This window comes from Phyllostomus discolor, chromosome 11, assembly GCF_004126475.2.
Source record: "Phyllostomus discolor isolate MPI-MPIP mPhyDis1 chromosome 11, mPhyDis1.pri.v3, whole genome shotgun sequence".
NCBI classification, from domain to species: domain Eukaryota; kingdom Metazoa; phylum Chordata; class Mammalia; order Chiroptera; family Phyllostomidae; genus Phyllostomus; species Phyllostomus discolor.
In genome coordinates, this window is record NC_040913.2 from 33,337,632 (window position 1) to 33,359,731 (window position 22,100).

General features: G+C 36.6%; 1 pseudogene; it reads right to left on the bottom strand.

Annotated features, from left to right (window-relative positions):
• Positions 1-22,100, bottom strand: part of LOC114489756 — a 28,904-nt pseudogene that overhangs the window by 2,150 nt on the left and 4,654 nt on the right.

Here is a 22,100-nt window from a genome sequence, read left to right on the forward strand (position 1 = left end):
GAGGAATGAAGGCAACTTGAAGTGCATGTTTCCTGCTATACAGTGTAATAAAGTCCTCTGTCTCTGACCTAGAAATCTCATGATTTCTTCCAGCATCTACTACATGGATGACTGACATAAGCTTCCAAGTAGGATAATGTTCCCATCTCTTCACAATTCTTAACAATTATATATCCAACATATTTTCAGTGCTGTGAATACAATGATGAGTGACCACTATGCCCATGCTCTAATGCAGTTTGTATTTTATAGAAGGAGACAGGCAAAAACCCATGTAAATAATAAAAACCATGATAGCCACAGTTCCACATAAATGTTGTAATAGAAGTCAACAGAAAGCTACAAGAAAGAGTAATTATAGGTACAGAGGGTAGGATAGTGAGGGACATATATACAAAAAATATATGTATATGTATATTGCTTAAACACACATATCACATGTATGTATTACCTATGTACATGTTACATACAGGTGTAAAAGAACATGGAAATACAAGAGTGAACAAAATAAAGTCCCTGCCATTAAGGAAGTTGCATTCCAATAGGAGGTAATGACAATTAGTAAATAAAAATATCACAGTGTTTTGAAACATTATGCAATACAAGGGTGTGATAAGCCCTACAGGAGAAAAATGAGAGGGTCTCAGGGTAGAGGATGAAAAGAATTCTGTTTAGACAGTGTGGTTAGGGACAGCTTTTGCTGAGAGGACATCTGAGGAGAAACCTACGTGAAGGCGCTGAGTGAGCCATGCAGACCCTGGCATGATATTTGGCTCTTCCAGGCAGAAGGGAAAATGGAAAGGTCTTGGGGCATAGGGATCCAAAGAGTATGGTTTCATTTACATTAGTGTTTCTGCCTCTAATTCCTGACTGGGATTTTCCTTTCCTTTCTCTCAAGAGTCTACATAAATAATTAAACGAATATAGTCAGGCTCACCTTGTTAATCATGTGTTCATCCTAGCAGGGGGTCTGGCATAGATCTGGATCTCAATAATCAGTGGCTCCCAAATTAACACCTCTTTTCTCTGGCAAAAGCAGCGTATTCTTTAAAAAAGGAACACTTGCACAGAATACTGTTTGTTTAAACTGAGACTCACTCATACATAATTTATTTTTTCTGGCCTCTGTCCACCCTCCCGTGAGTTGCCTCTTCCCTTGACCTCTCAGGGGATTCAGCACATTCTTGCTCAGCTGGATCTTTGCCACCTGCATACAAACTTGTTTCAACTTAGCCCATCCTGAAAAATGAGGACAGTTTTAAAACACCACTTGGATCCAGTGTGCTTCTCCAGAAAGTGCCCTATTTTGTGCCATGCCCTTCAGAGCAAAGCTGTCAGAAGAGTTGTGTGTGGTCATTCCTTCCTCGTGTCCTACGTGTTCTTTATGAACATTGTCATGCGGCCCTCTCTCTCTTTTCCTAATCAGCATTGGAAGGGGTTTGTCAATTTTATTACTCTTTTAAAAGAAGTAGTTTTGACTGTGTTTAATATGTCTTCTTAATTAATGTCTGCTCTTCTAATAATAAAAGCTAACTGCAAAGAACTGAGCAATATCCTGGTGCCCTGTATCTTTTATATATTTACTCATTCAGTCCTCACCACAACTCTGCGAGGCAGGTGCTATTACTATCCCTCATTCATTATAGATGAGGAAAAATGGAGAGCTTAAGTTACTTTCAAGGTCAAAAACTGTTAAGAGAGAAAGCAGAGATTCACATGTAGTCAGTTTGGCTTTGAAGGCAATACCTCTTTATTAAGGCTTGCCCTCTACTTTCTTTGCATTTATTCTTCAGCTTTTGCTTTTTCACTTTTAAAGTTGTTTAAAGGTTGTTTAAAGTTGATGCTTAGGTCATTAAGTTGAGCTCTTTCCTTTTTTTTTTCCCCAAATAAAATCTCAGGCTATATATTCCCAACTGAGTTCCACTTCATTCACATGACACAAGGTTTTGTAATATCCATTTTGATTTTCTCTTTGATCTACCAATTATTCAGAATGATATTGTTAAGTTTTTTAAACTCATGGAGGTTTCCCAACTACCCTGCTTATTGCTACATTTCTAACTTACAGAGCTACTGTCAGACAAGGCTGCTATTAAGATACTTACCTTGTAAAACTGTTTGTAATTTGCTTTATAGCATAGAATGATATAAACTTTCATAAATGTTCAAGTATGTTTGAGGTTGTTGAATCTTCACTGTTGGTTGCAATGCCTCATTATCTTTAGTTTATTGATTGTGTTGTTCAAATCTCCTGGGGCCTGATTGACTTACCAATTATGGTGGTGGTTAAGTAAAATATTCAAATATAGGTACATATTTTCTATTGCATTTATATTCTATGTTTTTGAAATTATCTTATGAAGTGTATATAAGTAAATAGTTTTTATGTAATCTAGATTAAATTTTTTATCATCACGCACTTTGCCTTTAATATTTTTTCCATTACAGACTATTTTGTCTGATGTTAACATAATTGCATGGGGTGGGGTTTTTTTATGATTACTTTCCTATTTTTTGAAAATTTTTACTCTTCTTTTAAATATTTTATTTATTTATTTTTAGAGAGGGAAGGGAGGGAGGAAGAGAGAAACATCAATGTGTGGTTGCTGGGGGCCGTGGCCTGCAACCCGGGCATGTGCCCTGACTGGGAATCAAACCTGCGATGCTTTGGTTCACAGCCTGCGCTCAATCCACTGAGCTGTGCCAGCCAGGGCTAAATTTTTACTCTTAACATTGTATTTTCATGATTATATTTTCCATATTATTTTATGCTTTTATTTATCTCAGGTTTTGTGTTTATAGGTGCCAAGACTTTAATATATAATTGTGAATTAATAAGCAAATGAGTAAACAAACCTTAACAACTAAAAAAAACCCTCAATAACAATGACATTCTTGACATTTTTGGATTTCAAAGGTAAGTAAAATTTTGCACACACTCCCATAGATCAGTAGGACATATAAAGCTAGCTTAAAAAATTTTTGCTACCATCGATATAAAATCATACCACATTTTCATATAAGAAAAACTTTATATTAAAAATATAGTAAAGGAATAATCTCAGATTAAAATATTAATTTGAGTTGAGTAAATGTACCTTTATGAAAACTTCATTAATTTATCTCCCTTGTTGCCATGTTGTCTCTGTTGAGAGAAAATATTATCATAGAATCTGCAATTACAGAATAGTAATGGGCAAACAAGAATTAAAAGTATGTGTTTTAACACCCATTCTTTGGCCTGGTAATTCCCAAAATACTTAATCAAATACTTCTTTCATTCATTCTATGAATAGTCAAATGAGACTGAATAATAATTAATACACAGTAACTTAGATTTAATTTTTGTTATAATTCCTTCATCTTAAAAATCATGTACTTTCTTAATTTCCCCAAGAAATGTTACTCATATATTAACTAAGGAACCATGGGCAAAACTCTAAAATGAACACAGAAGATGGTGAAGGAGGAAAGAGCCGATGATAGAACAGTCAGATAGGCACAGGGACCACCACATGTGAAAGTTGATTTGATACCTATAATGGAACATTATTCTGCTGAAAGGAATTGAAAGTGTTTATGACCCATGCTGAATTTCCTCTTTAGCTTCTTCATGAACACGTCCTTGACTGAGGTGTTCATTACATCAATCCATGAATTTGAATCAGAATACATGGTTCACCCAGCACACACACAAACAACTGAGAATAGGACCAAGCAGTTGTTTGGTGTAAAGAACCACACTATTGGTAGCTGTTTGCTTTCTTTTGTCATGTTTCTTTCCATTCTGTGCTGATTAAATTATCTCCAAATCAGAATTAACCCAATTCTGATATAAACCATACAAAGATATAAACCACAGACCCAGTTTAGCTCAAATGCCTCATTATTCCTTAAGTAGCACATTTTCCAGAAATATAAAGGTCACATGACAAAGACTTGTACTATTTTTAAAAGAGTGTTTGCAATATTCTAATTGAAACAACTAATTGCTAACTGTGCAGTAATCGAGATAATTTTGTATTATATGTGGTATACAAAGGCTATGAGTAGGACTTACACTTCCTCTGTGCAATATATTAGGTCAAAAAATACTAACTCCAAGAGGTTTCTGCTCAGATAATTCCTAAGCATAATTGACAAAGATGCAATATCTTAATTTATTTTATACTTTGCATATTTGTAAAAAATGTTGAAGGCAAATTTGTCTGGTGGTAAACACACCTTTTTGATTTTTGTCTCTGATCTCTGAGAGAGATCAAATAGACAGGAATGAAATGGAATCCATTATTATGACACTGTTGCATTTTTCAACTTTATTTGCATAAGTAGACACAAATTGTATGCACTTTTTAAAAAACATATATAGCAAGTCTAGCAAATATTTTTCATTCATTCAGTGAAAAACTATTTTCAAGCACAATTAACAATACTGAAGATAATTCAATAAATGAGATTAAGTGCTACCTTCATAAAACTTAAAAATCTAATGGCTCCCCTAATTCAAGATTATTTTGCAACTGATTGTAAAATAACAGCCATATGTAATGGAATCTATGCCTTAACAAAAACACAATGGAAAAAAATTTCTTTGAAATGTTTCTAGTACATCTACTATGTCATTCATTAAATATGTGACGATGTCAAAAAATTTGCTAAAATTCTTTCATAAATATATTTTAGGCTATGCTCATAGAGGTTTTATTGGAAGCAGTTAGTAAGAACAAACTAAAAGAAAAGTCAATGGCAGAACTTACTGAGACAAAAGATTATGTTACAGTATTAACTATCACTTGTAATTAAAAATATATTTAGTTAACACTCTGATACTATTTTTCTTCAGACTGTAGTAAAAATTTAAAACAGATTTACTTATCAGATACTAACAGAGATATGATCTATTGAATAGAACTTTAAAAATATGTTGATGGTTATCAAATAACTTACAAATAAAGTCTCCTCTGGAATATATATACTTGAGATAATTAACTAAATTTATAAATTTATCAGATTAATCTGACTCACTTTGCAAGTTAGTAAAAACACGTTCTTTGTATTAGTCATTTGCTTCAATTATCCACTCCATTGCACAGAACAAAATTATAGAATTTTTATCCAAGCTTCAATATAAAATTTTGTACAGATTTAAAAATAATAACAAGGAAAGATGTTAGTTCTTGCCGGAATGCTTGGTAAAATTCACCTGTGAAGCCGTCCGATCCAGGGCTTGTTTGTTGGGAGCTTTTTAATCATTGTTTCATTTTTCACTAGTGTAATCTGTCTATTCAGATTCTCTCTTTCTTTTTTATTTAGTTTTGGAAGATTGTATGAACTAATGCCTCTCCTTTGCAAACTATTTCCAAAAATTCCAGAGGAGAAAATGTTGCCAAGCTCATTTTTCAAGGCCAGCATTATCTTAATTCTGAAACCAGATAAAGACACCTACAAAGACAGAAAATTACAGGCCAATATCCCTGATGAACATTTTGCTAAAATCCTCAACAAAATATTAGCAAGCCAAATATAGCAATACATCAAAAAGATCACACACCATGATCAAGCAGGATTTATTCTGAGAATGCAAAATTGGTACAACAGGCACTAATCAAAAAATGTTATCCACCACATAAACAAAATGAAGGATAAAAACCACATGATCATATCAATAGATGCAGAAAAAGCATTTGATAGAAACCAGCATACATTTATGATAAAAACCTCCAACAAAGTTCGATTAGAGGGAACATACCTCAACATAATAAAGGCCATATATGACAAACCCACTTCCAGCACCATACTCAATGGGCAAAAACTACAAGATCGGGAACAAGACATGGGTATCTACTCTCACCTCTCTTATTCAACATAGTACTGGGAGTCCTAGCTATAGCAATCAGAAAAGAAGAAGAAATAAAAGGCATCCAGACTGGAAAAGAAGAAGTAAAGCTGTCTTTGTTTTCAGATGACATGATACTGTACATAGAGAACCCTAAAGATTCCACCAAGAAACTACTAGCACTGATAAATGAATTCAGCAAAGAAGCAGGATACAAAGTTAACATCCAGAAATCAGCTGCATTTTTATATGCCAATAGTGAACTAACAGAAAGGGAAATTAAGAAAACAATTCCATTCACAATTGCTTCAAAAAGAAAAAACTACTTAGGAATAAATCTAATCAAGGATGTAAAAGACCTGTTCTCAAAAAATTATAAGACACTGAAGAAAGAAACTGAAGAAGAAATAAACAAGTGGAAGCACACACCATGTTCAAGGATAATTAACATCAGTAAAATGTCCATGTTACCCAAAACAATCTATAAATTCAACACAATTCCCATCAAGATTCCAATGACATATTTCACAGAACTAGAGCAAATATTTCAGAAATGTATAGGAACCACAAAAGAACCTGCGTAACAATGGCAATCCTGAGAAAGAAGAACAAAGTTGGAGGAATCACTCTCTCTAATATCAAACTACACTATAAGGCCATAGAAATCAAAACAACACGGTTCTGGAATAAGACATATAGACCAATGGAACAGAATAGAGAGCCCAGAAATAAACACACACCTCTGTAGTCAATTAGCATTTAACAGATGAACAAGCACATACTATGGGACAAAGATAGTTTATTCAATGAAACGGTGTTCAGAAAATTGGACAGAAACATGCAGAAAAATGAAACTAGACCACCTTCTTATGCCACACACAGGAATAAATTCAAAATGGTTTAAAGATTTAAATATTAGACCCAAAACCATACAAACCCTAGAAGAAAACATAGGTAGTAAAATTATGAACATTGCTTGTAGCAGTATTTTATCTGGAATATCTCCCTAGGCAAGAGACAAAAGAAAACAAACAAATGGTACTACATCAAACTAAAAATTTTTACACAGCAAAGAAAATCAACAAAATAAGAAGACAACCCATGGAATGAGAGAACATATTTGCCAATATACCTGATAAGGGGTTAATATCCAAAATTTATAAAGAATTTACAAATCTCAACACCAAAAAAAAAAAAACACAGCCCAATTAAAAAATAGGCAAAGGACCTAAATAGACACTTCTCCAAAGAGGACTTACAGATGGACAATAGACATACAAAAAGATGCTCAAAGTCACTACTCATCAGAAAAATGCAAATACAAATCACAATGAGATATCATCTCATACCTGTCAGAATGGCCACCATCAATAAATAAAAAAAAAACAATAAGTTCTGGCAAAGATACAGAGAAAGGGGAACACTTTTGCACTGTTGGTAGGAATGTAGACTGGTGTAGCCACTGTGGAAAGCAATATGGAGATGCCTCAAAAAATTAAAAATCGATCTGCCTTTTGACCCAGCAATCCCACTTCTGGGAATATATTAGAAGAAACCCAAAACACTATTCAAAAGCACATAAGCACTCCCATGTTCACTGCAGCATTATTTACAATCATCAAGATGTGAAAGCAGCTTAAGTGTCCATCAGTAGATAAGTGGATAAAACATCTATGGGGCATTTACACAATGGAATACTACTTAGACATAAAAAAGAAGAAAATTTTGCCTGTTGCAACAGCATGGATGGACCTGGAGAACATTATGCTAAGTGAAATAAGCCAGTTAGAAAAAAACAAATACCATATGATTTCACTTATATGTGGAATCTAATGAACAAACTGAAGTAACAAGCCCAATAGAGACAGACTCATAGATGGAGAGCAGATGGCAGTTACAGGGAGAGTTGGGGGTGGGAGAATCAAGCAAAAAGTGAAAAGAACACATGGACACCAGTGTGTTGGTTGTAGGGGAGAGGGAGGTATGAGGAATTTAAATGGTAATGGAAAAATACATTCAAAATTTAAAAATTATAAAAATAATAACAAAATAAATTTATTACTTTAATAGGTCCATACTTCACTTAGGGTAGGTGGAATGTTTAAGGCATCAGAACATGTATAATTAGAAAAACAATTATCTGAAAGTTTTAGATGGCATGCTTGTAAATTATTTCTTAGCTAACTCTTTCCTAACATTTCAAGGACAGGTTAATTGAAGGATTTACTAAAAGCAGGTAGGTTTCCAGAAATGTCAGAAAAATATATTTTATGTGTTTGCCTGCTAAGATAGTACATACTAAATTCCAGACAGAGCATGTCACCCTCCTTATAATTTGGTCTGAGTCTGTTTAATTGTCCCTTATTTTAAGTATTTTGGAATTGGATTATATGCATTGAATATGAAGTCTGTGCTGTTTAATAGTATGTCACTTCATTATCATCACATTGAAATAATAATATAGTACCATTGTTATATACTGTATATGCCCCAATTACACAGCACTAAAATAACAGTACAAAATGCATAAACCTGGTTAGCTGCACTCACGTCATTCCTGCTGCTGTGCCGATTCCTCCTAGTGTGATCCTTGGATCCATGGGGATTTGTAAACATTCCCCTGGGAGTCCAAGAGACTTTCTATAATACATACATTTACAATTTGTATTTCATTTTCCAGGACAACATGTTTTGTGGACAATTTGTTTGGTTCTTATATCTGAGTACCACACACAATTTCCTGACTTGCCAGTTTAACTGCTTATAGCATATTACACTGTTGTGCTGTAGATGTGTTTCTGTTATCTCAAATATAGCAACTTCCAGGAAGAAATACTAGAGCTTGTTAAAGATGTGACTGACAAGTAATTTTATTTAAACTATAATTAGCATTATCCAGAAGCTCATTCGGGACAATAACTATTACAGAACATCAGGACCTTGGTCATGCTTCAGATACTGTGCAAGAATACTGTAAGAAATGCACGTGACCACAGTTCAGCTTTGAGAAAGGCCAATGCATGCTATTTAAATGTTTAACCATTCTTTTTTATTTCTTACATGAAAACGAATGCACTGAAAACTATAATAAAAGATGTTGTAATATGTTCTTAAAAATTACACATGAAAAAATTACTAAAACATTTATATAACCACGCATGTATCCCTAATAAGTAATGGCTATCATTTAAGTATAAAATTTCTTCATAACTAAAGAACTGCAAAGATTTGCACAATTATGTCATTAACATGGAGAAAAAAGAATAATAATACTTCATTTTGAAGATGCGAGTTATTCATGTGTGATTTTACTAAATGAATACATGGATTATTTCTCAACCTTCTGCATTGACAGACTGCATAGAAACAACTGAATGGAAGTTTGGAAGTTCTGATTAATTTTGCTGCAATTAAGGACCAAGCAGAGACCAGATAATACATTCAGCTGAGAGTTTTTTAAGACTTTTTAATAAAGAGACTATTTACAGAAGTGGTAGCAGGATTGAAGGAACCAACAGGCAATACCGAGTCATCACAACAGCAGGAAGACAATCTGGCATGTAGGTCCCATGGGCAGGTACAAGAAACTGTGTTACTAGAATGTTGGTAAGAGCAGGAACCTTGGGAAAGCACTGCCAGACAGAAGCTGTAGCCCAAATAGAATTTCTACAAACTGCGAGGAAGAAAACAAAGACCAAAAGGTTAATCCCAGTACTCTTTCCTCCCACACTCTGATCCTTTGTGTGTAACTCAAACTGGTCGAACCCCACTGGAAACAGTGTGCAAGGAGACTGGGGAAGGCACTCCATAAAGAAAAAGTCCTTCAGGGCACACACTGGAGTAAATGAGTTGGAGGGCAGGATGGTTGCTGTGGGGCAGGTGAGGAAGAGAAGAGCCAATAGGTTGCCCTCTGAAATGTCTGACTTATTAAAATAAATCAACAAGAGGTCCACACAATGAGAAAAAAACTCAACAAATGGATGTGTCACTTATGGCTCTCAGCAATTGGGTGATCTTACTGCTTTTACAACCTAAATTATTTCTCATTCGAACTGCAGGAGTGTGCCCCGCCAACCATGCAGGTGTTTAGGGGAGTAGGCATTGGAAACAAGTGCTGCAGAAGTGTCCTCTGTGCCCTTCCCTGATCACCCACCCTTCCCTCCTGGAAAAGAGCCGTTATCCTGATTTCTCAGTAAATGTGTCCTTGCTCTCTTCACTTTTATCCCCTCTGTATGAGCCATTGTCTATACTTCAGCTTTATCAGAATGGAAAATTTTATATACTTTCTTTTGTTGTTTTGTTTTTTTATAACACCTTTATTGAGATATAACTTCCACTTCGTAAAATTCACCCTTTTAAAGTCTACAATTCAGTGATTTTTAGTATATTCATTGAGTTGTGCCAGACTAACCAAGAGAAGGAGAGAGGTTCAAATCAGTAAAATCAGACATGAAAAGGACACGATGTTAATTTGACAGCAGTAAAAATATAAGCGAATGCTATAAACAGTGATTCTTCCATTCACCAAATGATAGACATTGGAGCTATTTTCACGTTTTGGCTATTATAAATAATGCTTCTATGAACATTCATGTGCAGAATTTTTGTCATTTTAGTGGACATATATTTTTATTTCTCCTAGCTATATACCTATGATCAAAGCAGAAAAGATGGGTCATATAGGAACTCTGGCTTTAGCTTTGAGAATCCATTATTGAAGCCCTGTCAGCACGAGCTTTACTTAATGGACATTTTAAAATTTGCTAATTCAGCCTCTTGATGGAGGTCTATTCATTTTCTATTACTTCTAGGGGCAATTTCCATAATTTGTGCTTTCCAGGAATTATTTTGTATTAACTAGGTTATCTAAATGTTAGAAACCCCACCATGTAATTATGTACATATTGTTTCATACAACTGTTTTTTAAATTAGATGAGATATATTAGAAGAAATATGCATCTTTATTGACTGTTAATTTTTTTAAATTAGAGCCTCACCAGTGCTCTTAATTTCTGGCATAGGTTTGAATTACTGTCTGAGTAATTTCATTTTAAATAAAGAATTTTTTTGTATTTCTTATAAACATCACCTACTAGATATGAAATCTCTACTTTTGTTTATCTGTGAATGTCTTTATTTCATATTCATTTTTGAAAGATAATTTTGTTGACTATGAATTCTGACTTTTTCTGTCTGTTTACAGCATTTTGAATATATCGTCACAGGGCATTCTGGCCTCTGCTGTTTCTGACATTTAATTTTATTGAAGTTCCCTGTATATGATGACTACAAGAACATGCTGCTTTCAAGTTGTTCTTATAAAATCCTTTTCTTTTGTAAGTTTTACTATGATACATCTGAGTGTAGATTTATTTCTTTTTATTCTGCTTAGAATTTGTTGAAATTCTTTGATGTGTAGAATAGGTTTTTAGGGAATATTCAGTCATTATATTTTCTTTTTAAAATCCTTTTCTCTCATCTCACTCCCCAGAAAGTATACCCTTGGACATGAGTCACCCAACATGACAGCGACTTCAGCAAAACTAGCTTTGGCACCTCTTTCCCTGATCTCTCTCTCCCTTTCCCTCTCTCCCTTACAGCTAAGTTGTAGGCCTTACTTAGTATCACATTAACTGTTCAGTTCCACTAATTGCTGGCTGGCTAATTGCTCTATTGTTTCTGACAACGTCCTGGGGCACAAATTGTGCACATTTTGATCTGATTAAATTAAAATCTCTTTTCAGGGATAGTTTTGAAGCACATCTTTAAAATTTGTTCTGACCACAGGAGGGCTCTTCTTAACTGTATCTTTCTGATTTTTTCTAGTACTGGTCTAGAATTTAGCTGGTTCTCATGTAGCTACCAGCTTCCTGTTATTAATAATTTCTTAATAAATAGTCAGTTCTTTGGGGGAGAGCTTCAGAGCTCTTTGTTCTTATAGCCAGCCTCTCCCCCTGAGCTGAATCTCTCCACCACTGCTCCAGCACTGCAGAAGTGGATTGTCACTGGCTTCTCTTGTAGTGACAGCCCTCTTTAAGAAGCCAGGTGTATGAAGAGATGGCAGTCTAGTCTTCTCAGCTGACCTATTCTGATGTGGACACTCTGCTATACAAAGACATGAGGGCAAGGGTGGTTGGAATTTCAGTATCCCCAGTCTCCTACACCTGGGGTAGAATTTCTAGCATACACCAGTGGACTAGGAGGGTAAAGGAAAACCCTTAATCTTAGGGTGGGGGAGGGGTGAATAGGAAATACTGACAGTCTGCCTCTCCTAAGGAGACAGCATCCTCATTGGCTGAGAGACTGGAAAGAGAAAGCCCTGTATTTTTGCCATAGCCATTCAGAGTGGAACTCCCAGAGCTAAGCTGGGGAGGTACCAGGTGGGGTGGGAGTGATAGCGACAAGTGCCACAAACATGTTATCCTTTCTCAAATTTAGTAGATGTTCTTGAAGAAATGGTTCTACATTTGCTGTAGGTCCATTAGGATTATTTCTGGAAACTTCAGACAATTTTCGCTTGTTTAATTTTTATCAGTTATGGTTGTTTTGCTAGAGAGGTAGTCGACAATGCCATTCAGGAAACTGTATTAGCTAGGTTCCTTTTATGACTTTCTCCTTATCCTCAACAGCAATTGCATCTGCCTATACCGATGAATGTGGAATGTGTTGTTCACTAATTGTTATTGCCTTATCTTACTCCATTTTATAACTGTACAACAATTCTTCTTTCCTGATATAATACTGATATAATACTGGGCTTCTGTAATACAATAAATGCTGGTGTGAGGATTAGTATAAATATCCTTTCATGCACAATTATAAGATTTTCTCCTAGTTGTATGCATAGGATTTCAATAGCTGGATTATATAGTGTGAGAGTAACCAAATACTATTACCTAATGACAAACTGTTTTCAAAATACACTTTCATTTTTTAAGAGATATTTATTTATTGCTTTTTTTTCTTTTTTAAATACTTTTTATTGTTGTTCAGGTACAGTTGTCTCTATTTCTGCCCCAATCCCAGCCATCCCCACCTCCCATCCTCAATCCTGTCCGTCTTTGGCTTTACAATGTACAAAATACATTTTCAATAGCAGTGTTCAAGGGAGTTAAGGATGAACCCTTATCCTTGTCATAATTTAGCATTATAAGTCACTTGTAATTTTTGTCTATATCATTGACGTTTCATTTCCTAATTATTAATGAAACTGAATGTTTTCTCATCTGTTTCCTGACCATGTATATTTACTACATGGTAAAATGTATAATATTTTGCCCATATGTCTGTTGTTTTATTTGTGGTTTTACTAGCAATGTGAGAATTTTTCTAACATTCTGTGAATTACTAATACTTTAATATCGATGTTCAATTCTTTAAAAATATTTTATTTATTTATTTTTAGAGAGAGGAGAAGGGAAGGAGAAAGGGAGGGAGAGAAACATCAATGTGTGGGTACCTCTTGCGGGCCCCCTACTGGGGGAACAGCACAGGCATGTACCCTTAGAGGGAATCCAACCCGAGACCCTTCGGTTTGCAAGATGGTGCTCAATCCTGATGCTCCCTTTTTGAAAAAATTTGAAAATATTTACTTTAAGTTTCTGGTTCATTGTTTTATTCCTTAAGTATATTTTTATGAAAGATCTTAAGCTTTGAATAATGGAATGTATTGTTTTTCCGTGAGACTTCCATTTACTTTCCATAGTGTTCCTCCATTTCTTACCATAATCAAGGCTTTTCCCATCATGCTCATCAAAAGCAAAGCATCAAACTTAGCACTCCTCTATTTTCACCCCAGGCCCTGCTCCATCCATATCACTGTTACATTCTTCATCACAGGCAGCAATCCATCTATGGTGCCTTTTCATTTATTTTCGCAGCCACCTCCTCTTCCGCAGCCCTCTTGTGCTCATTACCACAAGCTCCATCTGTAATGGTCACCCATAGCTCACCACAGGTCCTGCTCTTTCCACAGCGCCTCGCCATTCTTCACCATGGGCACAGCTCTATCTGCATTGCCGTTTCATTTTCCACCATGGTCAGGGCTTCACCTTACTGCTCTTCCATTCATTATCTTTCATACTGTTTCTTGATCTTCACCACAGACTCTGCTCCATTCCTAGTGGTTTTTTCTTTTTCTCCTAGTCCAGTGCTTTGTCCATATTGTTCTTGCACTCCCTACAGCAGGCAGTGCTTCCCCTGTAGTGCTCCCCTCTTCTTCTTCACAGGCAGTGTTCCTTTGTAATAGTTCTCCAACCTGCACCTCAGCACTACTCTGTACATAAGCCTCTTCTTCCATGTCCACAAATGACCCGAATTTTCTCCTCACTCAGGGCCTTTCCTTCTGTTATTTTTTAGTCTCTTTCCTTTATTATTTTATTATATAAATCTTAGGTCTCTTTAGTTTCAAATATAATAATCATTCTTATGAAAGACCATTTTGACCCCACAATGTAAACTTCATTATCCATTTGTTTTCTCCCTTGTTGGCTATATTATTTTTATAAAATCTTAATTTTGAGTTGTTTATATATCATTTAATATCTTATAAATTAGACTATGTATTTCATGGAATGTTAGATTACTAATGCAGTTTTTTCTAACTTTGTACATAGCACGCCGTGTTATACCAGCAGCAGCTTCATATAACTCCTGTTTACTGTGTCTCTTGGTTACATTATTTTCTCTTATGCTTGATTTAATCCTGTGGGGTTTCTTTGGTACAGTAACATGCTGTCCAGGCTTACAGCCTAGTAGCAATAGGTTATGCCATATAGCCTAGGTGTGTAGGAGGCAATACCATCCAGGTTTACATGAGCACAGTATGTTGTTCGTACAACAAAGGTAACCTAGCATTTTCCAGAACATGTCCCATCTTAAAGTGCCATATAACTGTACTTAAATGTATTTCTACTTGCCAATCTTTTGTTATAGAGGTATCAAAATGATACCATTTTAATGATAACTATTTGCATTCCATATCTTTTTTTTACTTCACTTATGTTCTCATTTTCTTTTAAGATAGATCTATAATTTGAATACATTTCCTTAGCATTCTTATTCAAAAGCTTGCAATGTATTTTCTCATTTGCAGTTATCGCATCCACATTGAATATGAAATTATCTTTGGTGGCTTACTTTTATTCCAATCATCGCCTTCCTTATAAATCTTAGGTGTACATAACATATAATTATGTTATATAACACCATAACAAATTCTGTTACATGAACTCGTTTAGGAACAAACAAGATAGACCCTTGTCAAACTTTCAAGACAACAAGTAGAACAAGAAGTGTGGGGCAGAGCAGAGCATCATCACCAGCCCATGTACGTGCACATCAGGCTCTGGGAATCAGGAGTTCACACACTGAGAATAACAGTTGATAGAGGAATTCAGTTAATGACAGGTCCATTAACAAACTTCTGTTTCCCCTCAGAAGATATGGACTATGGAGACATTTCAACCTTATAAACATAAAAGGCAGGAAAACATACCATAAGTAGTTATATAAACATGTCAGCCCTTAATAAACACAACACTGAATTTTTTCACTGTTTATAGTGTAACAGTACACTGACAGTAGAGAACTACCATCTGACATTTTTGTGATTTTAGTCAAAATGCTCTTCATATCATTGAACTGTATGCTACCACTATCAAAATGTGAAATGTTTCCATTAGAACAAAATTATCTTTAAAAAGAAGGGTCCTGTAAGCAAGTGATCAGGGTTGTACATTATCCTGGTCAACATAAGGCATGTTGATAGCATGTATTTCCTAAGATGCACTGAGAAGGCATGTCAGCTTAGTGGTGTTCATGTCCAAGATATATAACCCCAGTCTAATGCTGAGAAAACATCACACAAACCCAAGTTGATAGACAGATGAAAAGTATCTGATGCTGTTTACTCTTCAAAAAGTGTTAAAGTCATGAAGCACAAGAAAAAAAACTGGAAAATGGTCACAAATCATAGAAGACTAGATCATGATGACTAAATGCAATGAGGTATCATGCACTGGATACTAGAATAGAAAAAGGACTCAACTGGAAAAATTGGTAAATTCTGAGATAAGTCTACAATTTCCTTAATAGTTTTATACCAATGTTAGTATCTTAGTTTCAATAAATGGGCCATGGTTATGTAGGTGCTAACATTACACAATGCTATATGAAGGATATATGAGACCTCCCTGTACTATCAATGTACCACTTGAAAATACAAAAGTATTTCAAAATCAAAAAAGCTTAAAACAGGTGTCCAAACATTTGGCTCTCTGGGCCACACTGGAAAAAAAGAGTTGTCTTGGGCCACACATTAAATACAAAAACAATAACAAAAACAAATAAACCCTCATAATGTTTCAAGTAAATTTATGATTCTGTTTTGGGTCACATTCATAGCCATCCTGGGCCTCATGAGGCCCATAGGCCACAAGTTGGATACCCCTGTTTAAAACAAGGTTTTTCCACTGCAGAAGTATTTTATATATATAGCTCTTTAGATGTTTTAAATATCGTTTTTCCCCTAAGAGGCTAAAACTGGCAATTGCTTGTAAGAAACCAAACTCCAGTTCATGTCATGCATGCTATTGTCTCAGAATACCATTGTTCATGTCATTTCCCCATGCTAACAATGCTTATTGGAGAAAATGACAAACTGTGGTCCCTCAAACAAATTTCTGGTTAGCCATGAGTAAAATTAGAAATAGTCATAAAAGTTCTAGCTTTATTATAGTGATGACTTAATTTTTTCTAAAATTGTTTTATCCAGGGCTTTTGGTCAAAATGTCAGAGTAGGTAAACACTGTACTCGGCTCCTTCCATGACACATCAAAATTACCACTAAACTACAGAATAACCATCATAAAGAAATGCCTGAAGTCTAGCTGAACAGAAGTCTCATTACTACAGATACACAGAAGGCACATCAAGACTGATAGGAGGTATGGAGACTCAGAATGGGCTGACCTCATACCCACCTATGGTGGCTGAAAATAGATTGGGAGAAATATCTTGGCTGGGGGAGTGGGGACTCATTGTGTCTCAGGAGCCCCAGTCCCACACCAGACTTCCCAGCCCAGGGTTCCAGTGCTGGCAAGAACAGTCCCCACGACTTCTAGATGTGAAAACCAGCATATGGCTGAGTGAGACAGAGAATCCCTAGAGTTCCAAGCATTCCTCTTAAAGAGTCCACACAACATTGACTTGCTTGTGAACAGACTACTTGTTCTTAACTCCAGCACTGGGGCAGCAGCTTGAAAGACACTGGGGACATACAGTGAGGCACTGAATTGTCTGGCTTCAGGGTGAAAGCTGAAGCAAGAGCTTTCTCCCAGACAGAAGTGCTGGCAGAAGCCATTTTTCCTCTGATTAGTCCTTCCTCTGCAGGCACAGGCAGATACCATATCTAAGTCTCCATCAACCTGGCTCATACTATTGACCCTGCACCACCCTACCCTTGCAGGCCTACCCAAACCACTTCCAGTGGAATTTCCACAAAAACAACCTGTCCTGGTTCATGCTTAAGACTTTCCTAAAATCTCTCCAAGGATCACAAACCTCAAACAAGCAGTATCTTGCCTCAGCATACGCTGTACCCCTTGATAAGAAGCCCCAAGCCAGGTATCTGTGGCAACTAGCCTCAGTTCAAAGTTTAGGCATCTCTAAGCCCAGCCCAAGTGGCAACTCTCTACTTTGTAACTCATACCAAGTGGCCCCAAGTAGGCCACAGGCAGCAGCTGACCTTGGTTTGTACCTCTCAAGAGGTCCCAGAAGCAACACATCCAGGGCCAGCATCAAAGAACCACCCATCCACCCCCACAAACAACACACTCAAGGGGCAGACTCAACAGGCACCAAATCCCTGCAAAAGTGAATCCTACTCCATAGGACTGACTTTTGCACAACAGCTCCTCCATTGTAGTGAAGGCCAGTTTTCACAATAAACCTGAGAGTCAATCCCTCCCACTGATGTGCCAACTGCAATCAAGGCTCAATTTCAATAGAAGAGCACACAAAACCCACACAAGGGATATACCTGGAGGACTCAACTAAGGTGACCAGGGAGATTGCACCACTGGGCCCCACAGGACACCTACTACATAAGGTCACTGGGAGATGTAGCTCTCTACCTAATACATAGGAATAAATACAAGGAGGCACCAAAATGAGGAGAAAAAGAAACATGCTGCAAATGAAAGTACAGAACAAAACTCCGGAAGAACTAAACAAGAGTGTGGACAAGCAATCTACCATACACAGAGCTCAAAACACTGGTTATAAAGACATGCAATGATCTCAGCAAGAACTTCAATGAAGAAGTAGGAAATATCAAAAAGAACTGAGAAGAAATGAAAAATACAACAACTGAAACAAAGAATACATTATCAGGAATCAACAGTGGAACAGATGAAGAGACAGTCCTCAATTTGGAAGATAAAGTAGCAGAAAATACCCAATCAGAAGAACAAAAAGAAAAAAAAGAATCCAAAAAGTTAGGTAGTCTAAGGGGCAACTGGGACAACATTATGCATATCAACATTTGCATGAAAGGAGTACCAGAAAGAGAAGAGAATTGAAAACCTTTAAAAAAATAGTAATATAAAACTTACTCAACCTAGTGAAGGAAAAAGACATACAAGCCCAGGAAACACAGAGAGACCCAAACAAAATGAACCCAAAGAAACTCACACCAAGATACATCATACTTAAAATGTTTAAGATCAAAGACAAAGAGAGAATCTTAAAAGCAGCAAGAAAAAAGCAGTTAGTTACCTACAAGAGAGCTTCCATAATACTGTCAGTTGATTTCTCAACAGGCCAGAAAGTACTGGCATGAAATATTCAAAGGGATGAAAATAAGGACCTACAACCAAGATTACTGTACCCAGAAAAGCTATTATTTAGAATAAAGAGCCTCCCAGACTAGGAAAAAAAACTAATAGTTCATCACCACCACACCAGTATTACAAGAAATGTTAAAAGGACTTATTTAAAAAGAGTAACAAAAATAAGATAAATCATAAATATTATAATGGCAATAATAATATTCGTATCAATACATAGTTATCAACAGTTACTTTAAATGTAAATGGATTAAATGCTCTAATCAAAAGACAAAGGGTGGCTGAATGCGTAAGAAAAGAAAACCCTTACATAAGCTATCTACAAGAAACATACTTCAGATAGAAGACACTCAGACTGAAAATGAAGGGATTGGAGAAGGTATTTCATTTAAATGGAAACAAACAAACAAACAAACAAACAACATTTGGGGCAGCAATACTTACATCAGACCAAACAGACTTTAAAACAAAGGCTATCACAAGAGAAAAAGAAGGTCCCAGTGATTCTACTCCTGGATATTTACTCAAAGAAACCCAGAACACTAATTTAAAAATATATATATGCATATATATGTTTGTTGCAGCATTATTTACCATAGCCAAGATATGGAAGCCACCTAAATGTCCATCAGTAGATAAAAGGAAAATGATGTGGGATATCTATACAATGGAATATAACTCAGCCATAAAAAAGAATAAAAATCTGCCCTGGCTGGCATAACTCAGTGGATTGAGTGAGGCCTGCAAACCAAAGCATCACAGGTTTGATTCCCAGTCAGGGCATATGCCTGGGTTGCGGGCCAGGTCCCCAGTCGGAGCCACATGAGAGGCAACCACACATTGATGTTTCTCTCTCTCTCTTTCTCCCTCCCTTCTAGTTTCTATAAATAAATAAATAAATAAATAAATAAATGAAATTAAAACCTTGCCATCTGCAATAACATGAATAAACATAGTGTATTGTGATAAGAGAAATAAGTCAGAGAAAGATAAAGGCCTTGTGATTTCACTTATATGTGGATTCTAAAAAATAAACAAAACAGAAAAAATCTCATATACAGAGGACATTTTAATGGTTGCAAAATGAGAGGGGGATTGGGAGGTAGTTGAAAATGGGGAAGGAATTAAGAAACACAAATCAGTAGTTACAAAATAGTCATTGGGATATAAAGCAGAGCATTGGGAATATAGTCGATAATATTGCAATAATTTTTATAGTGTCAAATGGATACTAGATTTATCAGGTGTTCACTTCTTAAGTTACAGAAATGTCTAATCACTATGCTGTACACCTGAAACTAATATAATATTGTATGTCAACTGGCATTGAAAAACAAAAATTATTTTAAAAAAATTAATAAAGTTGTTTACCCAGTTTAGCTTTATACCATCTGAAGGCCACTCACTATTTAGAACTGTGACCAGTTATTCATGTATGTAACCTAACACTGAAGGAGAAACCCTGTGGATGGCCTGATTCATCTAACTTATTTCATGTTTTTTAATACATTTTATTGATTATGCCATTACACTTGTCCCATTTCCCCCTTCATTCCCCTCCACAATGCACACCCTCTCCCACCCACATCCCCCCCTTTAGTTCATGTCCATGTGTTGTAAGTTCTTTAGCTTCTACATTTCCCATACTATTCTTGCCCTCCCCCTGTCTATTTTCTACCTACAACCTATACTACTTATTCTCTGTACCTTTTACCCCTCTCTCCTCTTCCCACTGCCCTGTTGCTAACCCTCCATGTGATCTCCATTTCTGTGGTTCTGTTCCTGTTCTAGTTCTTTGCTTAGTTTCTTTTTGTTTTTGTTTTAGGTGTAGTTGTTAATAATTGTGACTTTGCTGTCATTTTACTATACATGTTTTTTTTATCTTCTTTTTCTTAGATAAGTCCCTTGAACATTTCATAAAATAAGGGCTTGGTGATGATGAACTCCTTTAACTTGACCTTATCTGAAAAACACTTTATCTGCCCTTCCATTCTAAATGAAAGCTTTGCTGGATAGAGCAATCTGGGATGTAGGTCCTTGCCTTTCATGACTTGGAATACTTCTTTCCAGCCCGTTCTTGCCTGTAAGGTCTCTTTTGAGAAATCAACTGACAGTCTGATGGGAACTCCTTTGTAGGTTGCTGTCTCCTTATCTCTTGCTGCTTCTAGGATTCTCTCCTTCATTTTTACCTTGGCTAATGTAATTATGATGTGCCTTGCTGTGTTTCTTCTTGGGTCCAACTTCTTTGGGACTCTCTGAGCTCCCTGTGTTACAGAAAAGACAACTCAGATGGCCTTGGAGTTTGCGAAGTGGGGTTTATTCACCCATGTGGACCCAGAGGAGATAAAAAAATCCAAATTCTGGGCAATGAGCTCAAGCTGGAGTTTCCTTTACATGCTTGTTACACAGGCAGAAGGAGGAGGGGAAGGAGTGCAGCTGCTAAAATGGGGGTTAGTGTATGACCTTGAGATAACTGCTTATCTGGGAATGGCTGTTGGTCAGCTCCTACCTAAGAATAGCTGCTGCTCAGCTATGTCCTGTCACACCTGGACTTCCTGAAAGTCTATTTCCTTTGCCAGATTGGGGAAGTTCTCCTTTAGTATTTGTTCAAATAAGTTTTCCACTGGTTGCTCTTCCCCTTCTCCTTCTGGTACCCCTATAATTCAGATGTTGGATCATTTAAAGATGTCCTGGAGGTTCCTAAGCATCTTCTCATCTTTTTGAATTCTTATTTCTTCATTCTTTTCTGGTTGTATGTTTTTTTCTTCCTTCTGGTCCACCCCATTGATGTGAGACCTAGCTTTCATTCCATCACTATTGGTTCCCTGTGCATTTTTCTTCATTTCACTTATTGCAGCCTTCATTTTTTTATCTAATTTGTGACAAAAATCAACCAATTCTGTGAGCATCCTGATCACCAGTGCTTTGAACTGTGCATCTGATAGGCTGGCTATCTCTCAGTCACTTAAAAAAATTGATTGCAGGACTTTCAATTCTGTTTGAGCCATCTTTCCCCCCCACCTTTGGTCTGGTCATGCCTGTTACATATGAGGGGCGGAGACTTAGGTGTTCACTAGGGTGGGGCACCCCAGTCGCTGGGTTGTGATATTGTATGTGGGGGCAGGGTCCGAGAGGGAACAATGGCACTTGCTGCACTCTCTGTGGGACCTCAGTCCCTTCTGCTGCTTCTCCCAAACTGGGCTCCTCTGATGCCGGGGCTTGTTCATGCTGTGAGACTTTCCAAGGAGCTCTCCTATGAGGCTGGGAGTCTCTCCAAGTGCCTCAGCCCCACCTACCACCCCCATGTTTTCAATCAGTGCCCCAAGGCTCTATTTCCCAGCGCTGTGATCCTGGATTGTACACAGTGCCTTGCTTCACAATCGCCACCTTGCTGGGCCTGCTGGTTGCCACTCCT